Source organism: Lactuca virosa, chromosome 8, assembly GCF_052849685.1.
Source record: "Lactuca virosa cultivar CGN04683 chromosome 8, Lactuca_virosa_CGN04683_v6, whole genome shotgun sequence".
Classification (NCBI taxonomy): Eukaryota; Viridiplantae; Streptophyta; class Magnoliopsida; order Asterales; family Asteraceae; genus Lactuca; species Lactuca virosa.
Window position 1 is genome coordinate 272353689 of NC_136433.1, and position 15356 is coordinate 272369044.

A 15356-nucleotide genomic window follows, 5' to 3' on the forward strand; every position below is an offset into this window, starting at 1 on the left:
TCATGGACATTGAAAATGGTAACATCAGAAATCCAGAAAAGTTTTCTCTTCCCAATGGAAAGGGATCGGCCATAGTCAACTCGGTTGACCAAATGGTAAAAAGAAAGGCTTAGTTTGAGATATTCTCGTGTACCATTCCCAAAGAGTCCATATGTTTCTATTGCCAAAGAAAGGGACATTAGTTGCGAAGCTTCCCTATTTACCTGAATGATCATAAGGATGGTAAAGTAAAAAAGGTTTGACTCTACTTCGGGTAAAGTCCACTATCTAACTCTATTAAGTTCCCATTTTGAGATTCTTATTACATGATGTGACTAGGTCACATTTTGATGTTTTAAGAATCAAAGAAAAGAGAGGAAGCTTAAAAGAAGAATATGCTGATTCTGATCACGAAGATGGATTTCGATCGCATGGTTCGGTGATCAGAATTTTGAGCTGCTGCTTAAGATTTGGGATAGATTGCCTAGGAATAAATAACAACATTGTTTTCATATGCATTTGCATTGTAAGGGTAAGTTTTTCCGCAAGTTTCAAAATAAAAGAAAAGGCTTTAATTTTATTTATTTTAAATATCCTTACAATGGCATTTGTAAAAAATTGTTGTTTATATGATTCCATGGCTAGCAATATTGGAAAATGGATTTGATTCTTTCGTTTGTGGTAGTGGCATAATTTACCAAATAAGGAAAGATTCTCATCGCCCAAGTTTCAGTTGGATAGAAACTTGGAATAATGAAACTTGTATTGTATGATGAATAAGAATTTTTCATCTTCGGAAAATTAAAACTAATTCCTTGTTCACATGTATATGTGAGTAAAGTGAAGGACTAGGAGATCGGGTACACTTGGTTGTGCGTTGGTCAGGTCCTCCACAAAGAGAGATAAGACTATTCGTCATGATTTACTAAAGTTTAGTAAATGTGGTTGTGCTTACAAGGTTTAGTATAATTCTGAAACATTGGAAAAGTTTTGATGTAAAGCAGAACGAATAAGAAGAATCAAATTAGGCAGAAAGATAAAAATTTCTCCAATCTAAAAAGATGGGAGAGTACTTTAGTATTGCATTTTGTGATTATCTTAGTGATTATGAAACCGTATCACAATTGATCCTCTAAGGACATCTTAGTGCATTCGTATGACTAAGAAGAGGAATCGCGAATTGTTGGAATGGTTAAATCAAAAGATGAATCATACTTCGTTCCAGAATTGAGTCTTAGAGTAATACTCCAAGATTGTAACTTGAGTGACATAATCTTAAGAAGGTTTATGAAACTTGTCAAATGTAGAGTAAAATGTTTCTTACTCTTGTACATTTGAAATCGGTAAGTTGTGACGTTTTGGATAAAACAAAGACCAACTAAGGCCAATTGTGTGAAGTGTTTGTCGTGATAAGAATCTGCACTAACTCTTGAATATTTGCTTTGTCAAGGAATGATTCTTGACAAGAGAATCTTATATGTCAAGAGGTGAGTGGGAGTCTTAAAGATCTTGAAAAGTTTCAAGAATTAATCAAGAACAAAACCTGTTGTTTATCACTAGCACACGACTTGAGGTTTATAGCCTATCGTGTTGACATATTCTTGTTTCTGTGCCCATTCCAATTAAAGTTGACTAAGCATGTGGGTTCTATCAGTTCTCAATTGTTTGCATAACTACTTGGAAGCAATGGTAGGCCCTTGTGCTACCAGGTGGCAAGAAGTTAAGATTGAACAAGTTCAATCCATATGAGTTTGGATTTGTCACTAACTTCCTCTTGTGGTTATGACAAATTCACATAGATAAGAACACATACACCATAAAATCTAAGTTTCATAAGGTTTCTCTCCGATTCATGAAAATGATGGTGACGAAACACTTTCGCTAAATAGATTTTAAGTAGATAGCAATTGTGATATTTGCATTCTCAAAGTCGTTAGTGGAGCGTGTGTGGTTAACCGGCACACTAACATGGACTTTTAAGAAATGGAAAAGGTCTAAACAATTGAGACTATGATTATGGCATCCCTTTTCATAGTTCTAAAAATTGTTTAGACACACATATGAGCTATATAAGGAAAGGTGTATGATATTGATAAAGTCTTATCAAAGCATCTCGTAATAGAAATCTGAACTTTGGTAAGAAAGTCAATAAAGTATTGATTTCTAGAAGTCCAGCTGATTTCTGAATACATGTCAAAGCTAGTGGGAGCATAAGTGTTATGCTAATAATTATCATGTTAGTGGGAGAATGATTATTATGTTAGGTGTTGCAAGTTAGCAATGTTAATTATAGAAAACAAAAGTTTCAATTTGAAAAATATACCTTGCAGTGTTTGAAAAGTTGTTTTGCTATAATTAAGGGAGATGAAATTATACTTCATTTCAAATCTAAAAGCTTAGATTGTGAGATTTTAATAAAATTTGGTCATGATTATATTATGAGCGTTATAAAATTCGATTATGATTATGGCATCCCTTTTGATAATTCAAATTATGAGAAGATGGCAAATTATAAGAAATATTGTAGCAAAAGACTGGTTAAGTATCATGACTTTATGAGAAAAATCATGAATCGCGTCCATATGCTTCGGGTATAGGATCGATTACATGTGCTATAATATTCATCTGTTCTAAATTTTCCAAATGCCTAGGGCATTAAGAGGGAAAAAGGACTAGAACTGGATATGACTAAAATGATTAAGCAATTATCGAGGACAATCTGAGGTTTACCAAAGATTGGTTGCTCATGGACAATTGGAAGTATAGTGTTAATTTTGGAAGGACCATATTGACATATTCTGAGAGGAGGCAACTCTTGTTCAGAAGTGATAGTCAAAATGGGACTGTGGAAATGTTTCCATATGTGGAAGTTATTCATTAAATCTATGTAAGATTTGAAAACTTAATGCAAGAAGGATGTTAAAATGAATGTACTTTGAATTTGAGTCTTCGTTTCCATGGAATTGCTCTCCATTGGAATACTTTGTAAATGTCTGTTGCCAAGTCTTTGTGACTTTTGTGCATAGTCATTACAAGAGGATCAATGCACATAAGTTTAGAATCTAACAGATTTCAGTAAATGGCAAAGAATCTTGTGTTCTTACATTTACGGTAAGGATTTGGGTTGGTGAAATGAGCATCATTGGAATCATTTTCAATTGATCTATTTCACAAAGTAAGGATCATAGACAAACATAGTGTGCATACTTGAAGTATGGCATAACTATTGTTTAGACAAACATAGTGTGTATGCTTGGAGCATGGCATGACTATTGTTTCAGTTCAAGTATTAAATTAATTATTCGAAACGTTATACAATGAATAATGTGTAATTAATATGGTGATAAATAAAAGGTGTTTTATTTATATTCATAAGTTCTGAGACAATATTGGATTCGATTATTCTTGTGTTTCACTTTTCATGTTTTGATTTCCCGAATAACTAGGTTATTCAAACTCTCCAAAGTCAATCATACTTTGGAAGTAGGTATGAATCAAGAATGTCATGAATTGGGCTTGTAGATGTAAAAAGTGTTTTGACATAGCAAAAGTTGTTGCAAAATTCATGAGTGCTCCTGGAATGAGATTCTAGTATTGGATTAAACCCATTCTCATTTGAATCACTTCATGGATTTTATCACGAGTGATCATGAGACGATAATATCTTATATTCTTCAAACGGAGACGTGTGAGTTGTAGTTGCGCGTCGGTTGCACATTGACATATGTAAACGCAACCAGTAACTTGGTTGTTATAAAACATATCGTTGTGTGTAATTTGATGAGTAAGTACAAGCGAACATTTGGGTCAAATTTTATCCATTCCTTTTACCCTTGGAGGGATAAAAGCGATATCCTTGGGCCCATCGATGATTTAGTGATGACAAACGTAAGTGCTCGGCCGGGCCTGGACTGGTTTGAATTTGTTCAATTATTCGGTCATCATAAATCGGAAATCGGGAAACAACAAATGGATAAAGAGAATGATTATAATCCATGTCTCAGTCCATATGATATCTAAAATGGAGGAATATATGATCTCTTATCTAATGGTCGCGTTATTGAGTAGGGCAGAGTTCGACAGCGACTTTTAAGAGCTACGATTTAGTCAGATTTTAGAGTCTTACTTGCAATAATAGTTTTAGACTTATCCAAGTGGGAGACTGTTGGATTAGATGTCTAAGCTCATAACTATTTTTGGTATGTACTTGACCCGAGAGTAGCATGGTCCATTTGGGTTGCATATCTTCAGGACAATTTGTTAGGATAGACTCTTGAGAGAATGTAATATATGATTTATTAATATATTATAAGTTATAATATATTAATATGAAATCATATGTTTTAATTAGTATTGATCAAGAATTAATTTGGAATTAATTTTTTGATCAAAAGAGACTAATTAAATATATAAGGACTAATTATGGTAATTAGTTATATTTATATGTGTTGGGCTTATGATCCATGTTAGACCAACTTTATGTATGGATACATAAAGAGTTGGGCCACATGAACCATGGATCATAACACCCATGGGTATGGATTTGGGTTATACCCATGACCCTAGGAATCCTACATATAAATATCTTATTTCATAGCCAAAATGACTACTAATGTATTCTTGGAGGATATGGACGGTTTTGGTGTGTATGAATTCTCTCTCAAGTTTCATCCTTTGTCCATGATGTGTTGTGACTTCATTTGAGGCTTCCACACTATTGGGGCTAAGCTCTTAAGGCCAAATATATCAAGACTTCAAGCTACATAAAAGGTCTCTAACTCTAACTAGTATCTTATATGGTTTATGTCAAATGCATTCTAGTTATAGGTTTAATGCCTTGGAAATCATTTGCATGTATAATTCGTGAAAACATAGATCCAAGGTATTTAGGGTTGTATGTGCACCATAGGATGTTGTATCATAGAAAACCCATCAATTTATAGCAAGAAACTGACAAGAAGTGACACAGGCATGGGGATGCGAACCGAGGGGATAAGACCGAGGGTTCTCGGCTGCGAACCATTTGCGGCTACGAACCGTTTGCGGTTGCAAACCATTTGCGGTCCGAAGGAAATGGTCAGGTGCGAGGGTTTGCAGCCCTGACCGAAAACTCGTTTCTGTTCAGAGGCAAGTGATTGCGAGACTTCTCAGATCTTATAGGAAATCATATTTTGATTTCAATAACACTTTTACACTATCACCTAATTATTGTAATGATTTATTCAAATGGTTTCTAGTATCTTGGCTGCTGTTGACTTTTTGTTGACCTGAAATAACGGGTTGTCACATAATCCCCCTGTTAGAGAGAATTTCATCCCGAAATTAGCTTTCTATGTATGACATTAGGGGTTATGCTCATCCGAATGGTAGAATGTCCACTCGTACTCCTGGGCAGCTTTGTCCTAAAGTTCATAGTAGGATTCATACCTGGTCCATCTATCATTACCTCGTGTATACAAGTCGTGTATAATTAAGATTAATAAGACGATCGGATGTGCAACTCTACCCCAGGTCCACAACCAAACAAGGAACAGGAGATAAGGATGTAAATTCCCAAATCCAGGAACCAAACCAGTGATCAAAAAATGAACAATCAAAAAATAACAAGAATGGAGTAGAAGAAGGAATTACTCAAGCAATGCACACGTTTATAACCGCAAACGCCAGGTACACCTTGAAGAACACACACATACGTCACTCAACACTGACAAGACATACCCTATTTATATGAACACGACCAACCGCACACGGGTTCACGGCCGTGAACATGTTCACGACCGTGAACACCAAACAACCGTGAACAAACTGACCGCAAACACCAAACACTACCAAAACCCTATTCAGACCTATACATATTGATGCCTAGCCCAAACCACTAAATTATGACCTAACAGTCTCCCCCTTGGTTTGAGCTAGCATAGATTCAGTCTTTCTCAACTACCAAAACATTTGATCTGCCCATAGCGCCCAGCCACATCTTCTTGTCGATGATCTCCGCTATCATGCTGGTGAACTCCTTGGCAACAGACTCCATGATCTCCTGATCGCATAAAATATGACTGGAGGAGTGTCATCAGGCTGATCAGATTATGATGCATTGGCTGGGGCTGATTGAGAAGTCTGGGTTTCATTTAGATCTTCGACTGTGGTCTTGAACTTGTCACCAATATCAGCAATAAGCTTATTCTTTAAGTCGAAGAATCCAGCCGTCAAGACTCCAAGGTTGACTTGAAGAGTAGAGATTTGGTTTGACTTTAATATGTTTTCTTCTTCAAGCTCGGAAACTCGAACGTCGAGTTTTCCAATCAAAACGTCCTTTTCAATGATTCTCTGGTTTAGGACTCCGATCTCCTCCTTGAGCTCTGAGATAGATGGGTCAGCTCTCCATGAACCTCCTTCACCTATTGATATTCCTTTGCCACGAGGTAAAGGATCTGAATCTTGTTGAGCAGTAAACCTGACAAGCTTCATGGAGGCAGCATCATGCGCCAGTTGTGGAGGAGAAGAACCCCCAGGAGCAGAAGAACTCTCAGCTTCAAACGAAGATCTAACATTACTTGGTCCTTCTAGGGTCGGTTGAGTTGGTGTAGCAGCTGTGGAGGGTTGTTGGACTGGTGGTGGTTGTTCCCTGATAAGCACTCCCGGCCTGGGATAAGCTTTTCTCCGTTTAATGGTTGGGAGGCTTGTGTCAGATTGAGATCACTATCAAATGGCAATAAAGTTGGAATAGCAACTGGAAGGGGAGGAATCCTTGACGTTGCATCCATATCGGTTGAAAGGTGTCGGCCATCTAATCAAAAGTTGGAGACGTCACTTTGAGAACACCACTAACTCCTTTCATCTCCGTTGCAGGCTGCACAACATCATGGACAGTGTCAAAGAAAGCATCGAGGTCTTCACTGCTTAACCTTATATCATTATCCCGCTCAAAAACCATGAGTTGCAAATCCAATACATCCAAAATTTTCAAAAATAAGACATTTTGAAGACTTAAAAATTAAAATAAAATAAAAAAAAAACTAAACTATTTTTTTAATTTTTGATTTTTTGAAAAATAAAACTAATTCCTCCTTCATCATTGCTGATATTATTTTTGTGATTTTGGGATCAAAGTTCTGAGACAACCTTTAATCTGTTTTTCAGCACTTCCACCTTCATGAGTAGATCTGGTCAATCGCTGGTATTGTGGTCCACTTAAACACGAAAGATTGTGACAATTTTGGACATGCTACAAGTGACAAGGCAGTTGACCCTATGATCCTAAATAATATTCCTAAAGGACCATTCGGCTGACGACCAAGGATATTGTTGTCCACCTAAATTGAGCAGCGAGATCTATAGACAACCTATTAATTGTTCAATTTTAAATGTACTAGAACATGTTTCCCGCTTCCTGATATGCCCCAATAATCAGGGACTTCCAAAATACTCCTTACGTTAGGTGAGTAGACAATTATTAAGGGAGAAGTCACATTTAGAATGCATACGTTGTACATCCAGGTTGCATCTCTTCCAATCATGCAGAGGGTGAAACATATGACTGACTAGATTTAGAGGGATTGAGAAGTAGAATGGTGCATATGTTGTGTACCAGGTCGGATAAGTTAATCATGCAAAGGAGACATCATATGGCTAACAGACAGAAAGAATTGCATAGAGAAGCGATGCAGAGAGATAGAATTGCATATGTTGCAGTCCAGGTCGGATCTTTCGATTACACATAGGAGGCAATATATGACTGACAGAAAGAAATCAAGAAAATAACCTTCTACAGACCTAATTTATCAGAATTCCCCAGTCGCCCCGTCAATACCGGAATTAAGGACAGAGTCCGCACATCGAGGAAAAGTTAAACCACGGTTCTAGATACAGATTATATAATGTATCCGCAGATAACAATGTATATCTCCCAGCTCAATCTATCCGAGTTTCGTATTGTCAGGTTAAATGGATCTACCTAGGTCAAGATTTGTCAAGTCAGTTGATTCCTTAAGTTCTTCTATTCCTAGTCAAGTCCATGTTAAATCTTTCGTGGCTACCAGCGCATTGAACACAGAGCCTAGACAATTCAACTTTGGTACCTTACATAGATGAAAATTTCCTGTTATAACATGTTGATATCACTTCCCAGCACATCACCTGCAACCACACTCCATCAACAACATATTTTTGGTGTTGGTATAGGAAAATTGTTTCAACTGCCATGAACGCGGAAAAGAAGGTCGGTTTCAACAAGGGCAAACTAAGATGTTTCAACTGCCATGAACCTGGTCACTTTGCTAGAGAATGCCCAAAGCCTGACAGGAGGGAAAACAGTGAAAGCACCATGATGCCCGTAGGAAGCAGCCTGGGAGCTACCACCAATAATCAGAAAGCGAATCTTGCAGTGGTGGCTTAGTCGTTTGACTGGGAAGATCAGATTCAGACTTTGAACATCTCAGGACCTGAAAATGTGCACCTGGCCCAGATCAACGATGTCCCTGAAGAGAAACCTGAAGTGGAACCGGAGGAAGAAATGATGGAACTACAATTCGCCTTCATGGTATAGACTACCCCAGAGCCTAACGCCAATGAAGCTTCTCCCAGTGCCCCTGTCCAGCCTACTCAGCAAGATGCTTTTGAGGATCCACCACCAGTCAGAACCACAAGAGTTGTCGATCGATTTGAAGAGGAACCTACCCGATCCAACCCACGAATCACCATCAGACAAGCTAAAAGGAAGGTTACAGCTCAGAAGAAAGATGGATGGCTTTTCATGAAGAATTCTGATGAAAATCGTCGTGAAGACCAGCCCCAACTTACAATAACCGAGCTTGAGAAATGACGGTTTGGTGAAAAATTTGGCAATAGATCAAGCATCAAAATGTGGGAATTTAATGATCAATTAAATATGTGGGTGGTGAAAAGAAAATTTGGCAACCCAAACACTACAAAGATACACACGACTTTTGTTCTTGGACAAAAGTTGATCTCTCAGAACTCTTAGAAGCTCCATTCCACAATCCTTCTCATGACCCCAAGGCCTTTGACTTCAAGCGGTTTTTGGAGAACCAGGTCAAGCATTAGTTTGCTGGAATGAAGACTGCAGAAATACTTATTAGGAGAGACAAGGATGTGTTCGATCCCCGAACCAATGAGCTAATGAAAATTGTGATGCGGCCTTCCAATAAATAGTTGAAAGAAATTCCTATTCCTCAACACTTTCATGAAGGATGTCTAGACCGTATGGAATTTTGGGCATTCGATGAGGTCACATCCACTGCAGTGATCAAGTTCCGAGATAGCGATAACGTTATTCGTCTTTTTAATGCTAAGGATCTTCTATGGTTCAGGGAGAGAGACATACACACCTTCGCTAACCATCAAATATACTGCAAAACGAAGCTTATGGAGCCGGCTTCCAAGGAGTTCACAAGTATGTTTTCCAAAATCATTGAAAAAAGAATTTGGTTAGGGGCTATGGGAAAATCTGATGTGTTGTTGATCAAGAAGACCTAATTTCATGCTAGCTCAAACCAAGGGGGAGACTGTTAGGTCACAATTTTGTGGTTTGGGCTAGGCAATTATATTGTATAGATCATGTTAGGGTTTTGGTCGTGTTTGGTGTTTGTGGTCAGTTTGTTCATGAATGTTTGGTGTTTACGACCGTGAACATGTTCAAGGATGTGAACCCTTTTGCGGTTTGGTCGTGTCATATATATAGTGTGTCAGGTTGTTAGAGTCGAGTGGCGTATGTGTGTGTTCTTCAAGGTGTACTTGACGTTTGCGGTTATAAACGTGTGCATTGCTTGAGTAAAAATAAAAATTAGAAATTCAGAAAAACCAAAAATATGTTGTTGATGGAGTGTGGATGCAGGTGATGTGCTGGGAAGTGATATCAACATGTGATAACAGACAATTTTCATCTGTGTAAGGTACCAAAGTTGAATTGTCTAGGCTCTGTGTTCAATGCACTGGTAGGCACGAAAGATTTAAGATGGACTTGACTACGCATAGAAGAACTTAAGGAATCAAATGACTTGACAAATCTTGACCAAGGTAGATCCATTTAGCCTGACAATACGACGATCAGGTGGATTGAGCAGGGAGATATATGTGGGAATCTTCAGATACATTATAATCTGTATCTAGAACCGTGGTTTAACTTTTCCTCGATGTGCGGACTCTGTCCTTAATTCCGGTATTGACAGGGCGACTGGTGAATTCCGATAAATTAGGTCCGTAGAAGGTTATTTTCAGACAATATTGTTTATGTTCTTAAAACTAACGACTTGATCAGTGATGCTTCTGTGTCGAATTCTAATGTTTCTAATGATGTTTGTGATGATGTGTCTGATAAGTCTGATACTTCTATTTCTAGCACACACACTTCACCTACACCTGTCACACAACATGAATCAAGCACTTGCTCATGTGGAAAGAGAAAGGGAGTTGATAAGAATAATAAATCAAAAAAATGTGGTACCAGTTTTTGCACTAAAAAGCAAATATGTTTTAACTGTGGAACTCCCGGTCATATTGCTCAAAATTGTCCTAATCGGGCATTTGTTCATTTTTCTGCACCAAGAAGAGAAAATGAATCACGAGGAAGGTCTCTCATGAGAAATTCCTCGAGATCTCATCTTCGTAATGGTGATTGGAATGTTCACAAGGACAGAAAAAGGGCTGAACTTAAAAAGGATAAATATGTTTTCAATAAAACAGCCACAGGTGCGTTGGCGAAATCGAATGCGGCCAAGCCAAGATCAATATCGTCGAAGGCAGCATCTGGATCCTCGACTAATCCTAGCCGGAAATCCAAACGCTCAAAACAAAAGAAAAACATTTCAAAAACACTTGTGAATATTTCAAAACTTAAATACCAATGGGTGCCCAAACCTTTAATTGTCCAATCACCTTCGTCTTCTAGAAGTGCATATGATAGTGAATTAAAATCAAAAATTGAAAAAGGAAAATCCGCTGCTAACAAAGGAAAACCCAGTGTTGTTATGACTTGGGTTCCTAAATCTAATTGATCCCGCACATTGTGCAGGAAATGTTGCGGAGGAATGTCATCAGACCATGGTATGTCAACAGCGGTTGGTCCAGGCGCTTGTCAGGAGACATCTCCTAATTGCACGATATTCAGATTTTTAATAGGGGTTATGTTTCCTTCGAGGGAGGAGATGGATGTGAGATCAAAAAGAGAGGAACTGTCACAAATGGTGTGCTGAGTTTTGAGAACGTCAACTACGCTCCCGAGTTAAAGTATAGCTTGTCGAGTGTCTCACAGAACAGCTTATGGACTACGATTTGAATTTTCTTGAAACCCCTATCTTCTGTGATAACGATGTTGCAATTCAAATCGCCAAAAATCCTGTCCATCACTCCAAAACCAAGCACATCGACATCAAAGTTCATTTTATCTGAGATTGTTATGAGAGTTCGCTCATTCGGTTAGAACAGGTTCCCACTGCTAATAATGTGGCGGATCTGTTCACAAAACCTTTTAACAAAGCTCAATTCGATGTGTTTGTTGGTTTTCTAAAAATGATTCGTTTTGAAGAGTGATTTTTGTTTTTGGGAAGTTTAAATTTGCGCATTTATTTTTCTTCTCTCTCCTATGCACAAATTTAGGGGGGAGAAATAAAACAAAACAAAAAAATTGGAAAATTTTCAAAAATCCAAAAACATGAGAAAAAAAGGCAAGTATCTTGTATAGATCATGTTAGGGTTTTGGTCGTGTTTGGTGTTTGCGGTCAGTTTGTTCACGACTGTTTGGTGTTCCCGGGCGTGAACCCGTGTGTGGTTGGTCGTGTTCATATAAATAGGGTCTGCATTGTCAGTGTTGAGTGATGTTTTCCCGATGATCTTCTTGATTAGCAACTAAATTATGACCTAACAAAGGCGGAAACACACGTTCTAAGTCCGTAGAATCTTAATTATATACTACTCTTGCGTATACAATTAGTAGTGATAGGTTAACCGTATTCCTCCTTAGCCTCTATGCTTGAATTTGACCTGTTGCACGAGTGGAGTTCCCGAAAGGTCTGCTGAGTATACATCAGAAAGGTTTCGGAGGGCAAAGTACTCGTCGCATGAGTACTTCGGGGTTTAGAATGAGAGAGACGATTCTGATGTCTATGACGGGTTTGTCATTATGAGTGACGAGGGTTTCGTCAGTCGGTCGGTTAACGCGAGAGGTTTTCACAGTACATGAACTTGGTATGGTGAGGACCACACCAATCTAAATCGAATAACGACGTCAGACTTCTTATAGAAACAAGTGTTAATTCGATTCGAAAGAAACGTTTGTTTATAGCGATAGTGTATTCTATGTATACTCGATAGTGCATTCTGTGTATACTTTCTAGTGCTTTCAGGTTTCTCCTAGTTTTTACCACTGCAACATATCATACCGCAATTAGTGAGTACTAGCAGTAAAAGTGTTCCAATAACTAGTAATGATACTTCATATTATGATCCTTATCAGGTCCCTTTATGATCGCTTGGTGTATACAAGTCATGCATAATTAAGATGAATAAGACGGTCGACTGAGTGACTCTTCCCTAAATCCACAACCAAAAAAGGAACAGGAAATGGAGCGGAATCACTCACTCTAAGCCTGCAAAGTCTTAGTTATGCATAACCCTAATGTACACACTAAGTCATCATAGCTCACCTGTATAGATCCATAGTTCTTATATGAATGTTGTGATTTGTTCGGACGAGTGAGTAATTTAAATTTAAATTTTTAATTGGAATACTAACTTTTTAAAATTTTATTACTATTTAGAAACCGTATCGCTGTTCACAGTTGCTCATGGACAGTCTCTCCTGCGGTGATCATCAGTATTCGCCCCTCCCCGCCAGATTTCTTCGTTATTCGGCAGTCCGTCTTGTAGTGCCCCATCTCACCACACCCATAACAGGCCTGGTTTTCTTTAACTCCGGGGACCTGTGAGATTGGTTGTGTCGGCGCCTTGCAGAAACGGGTAGTGTGGACCTTCCTGTGGAAATTCTTGCACTAAATCTCCCGGTAAGCTCCGGTGTGGTGGTAGTTACACTTACTACACTTTGGGAGAGTTCCAGCATATTGACTAATAGGCGCTGGAATGGCAGGTGTTGTGGCAGCGTGTACATTAACTATATGTTGCTCCTGTGGGGATTCCTGTGTTGTTTGTCCCTTCCTCTTGTTCCCCGACTTTTGTTTATAGTCTCCTCCTTTTTGGCTCAAGAATAGGGGCCACCACGCAATGGCGGAATCCATGGTCAATGAGTCGTTGGGCCAAGCGTTTGGCGCTATCGAAGGTAGTTGGGTTGGAAGACAGAACATTCCCTTGAATATGGGGAGATAAACCCCAGATGTACTTCTCTATCTTTTTACTCTCTGGGGTAACTATCCTGGGGCACAATGTTGCTAGGTCACTAAACTTGTCAGTGTAGGATATTATGTATGAGCCTGCCATGGTAAGGTTCCAGAGCTCATGCTCCAACTTTTGGTATTTTGCCTCTTGGTCAGTACTCTTCCATCATCATCTCTTTTAGGTTATCCCTGCCCATTGAGTTAGCCACTACTAGGGTCAGTGACTTAACTTGGCCATTCCACCATGTTAGGGCTCTGTCGGAGAAGGTGCAAGCAGCAAACCTCACTTTTCTCTCTTCTGGGCACGTGCAGATTTCGAAAACTGAATTTGTTTTCTCGAACCATTGCATTAGAGCAATGACTCCCCCATCTCCATTTAAGTGTTTGGGTTTGCAGCTCATGAAGTCTTTGTACAAACACTGCCGTGGGTGTCCGAGGGTAACTCCTGGGTTAGTTAGGTGGGCACCGCTACCAGATCCACTGGTACCACTTGCGCGGATTTGAGTTATAGTGGTTGTCGTTGTGGTTGTTACTGCTGCTTGGAAAACAACAGGATCGTGTTATGGTGGTGGAGGCGGTGGTGGATTTTCTGTTGTATTGTTGACTACGCCCCTTATTGGTCTACCACGAGGCATCTTTTTGCTAAAACGTTTACAAGATGAAACGGTGATAAGTCTATAGTAGTGGTTATAAGTCGGGTGTTGATTAAACTAAGTTATCCTAGTTCTGAGTGTATCGTGTTCCGACTTTCATAGCGTTCTGAAAACAATCCATAATGGAAGTCTATATAAAATAAACTTATAAATTAGTAGTGACTACCCTTGAATGAATTTCTGTGAATTGTATAACTGTTACAAGTTGTTACGAAAGATGAAATAATCCTAACACATAGTGTGAGTAGTGTAATCACTTACTCACTAGGTTATATTCATTTATTAGTTATTAGTATGACGCGTAAGATGTTTGGTCTCTTCAGCTGATCCCTTCTCGGAATCCTCCTCCTGAACCTCTTCTTGTTCCTCCTTGACTCCTCTGCTGACTGCTATGATGGCGTGGTTACATCTATCTAGGTTTTTCTTGCGAGAATGGGAGCGTCTAAAGAATCTATGAGATTAAGTGAAACATTATGGCGTGATCCTTATCGGGTCCTATAATCACGCAGCGAATACCTGTTGTATATAATTTAAGATTAAATAGACATTCGAATAAGTGACCCAACTCTAAAACCACAACTAAACAAGGAACATGAAGCAAAGCATAGATCACGAATTCTAAGTCTATAAAATCTCAATTATATAAAACCCTGGGAGTATACACTCCGAAATTATAGACCTATCGGTAAGGGTCTTTTAATTTTCACATAAGTTATGTATAGTGCCTAAAATACTCCTATAGTATTTTAATGGTATAATCTTGGTAAGTTTTAAACTTGATGTTGTTTTATAGCATCATAAAATACTCCTATAGTATTTTAACTTTATGTTTTGTTCTAGAGATCCTTTGTATATAGAGTTATGTAAGTTTTAAGCCTGTTGCAACACCATATCACTCCCAAACACATGTTGGTCATATCTCAAATAAATATAGTTGATCAGGCTATATGTATCCCAGATATGATTTCATAACTGTCCAGGTTTGACCGTAGTGTCTAACATTTAAATACTTCTGTTTTGTTCTTCTTGTGATACTTGGTCTAGTATGTATATATGTATGTATACTTATATTTTAAAAGTATAACTCTTGGTCAAAGTGTTTTTATCCCTTTGTGTTTATAGTTGTATATCTTTTATGGGTTGATATACTCAGTTCACTATAAAAAATGCTCTGATACCAATCTGTCACACCCCCAAACCGAAATGATGGAAACATTCGGGGGCGGAGGACGTCATTTTTAGTATCACAACAAATGTAGAATAGTAAAACAAGAAACAACATCCATTACATTAATATTAAAGTGTTTACATTGTATTCAAAACACATAAGATTGGCTCCAAAAGTAAGTAGCAAAACAAGACTTGTAGCTATTATGCT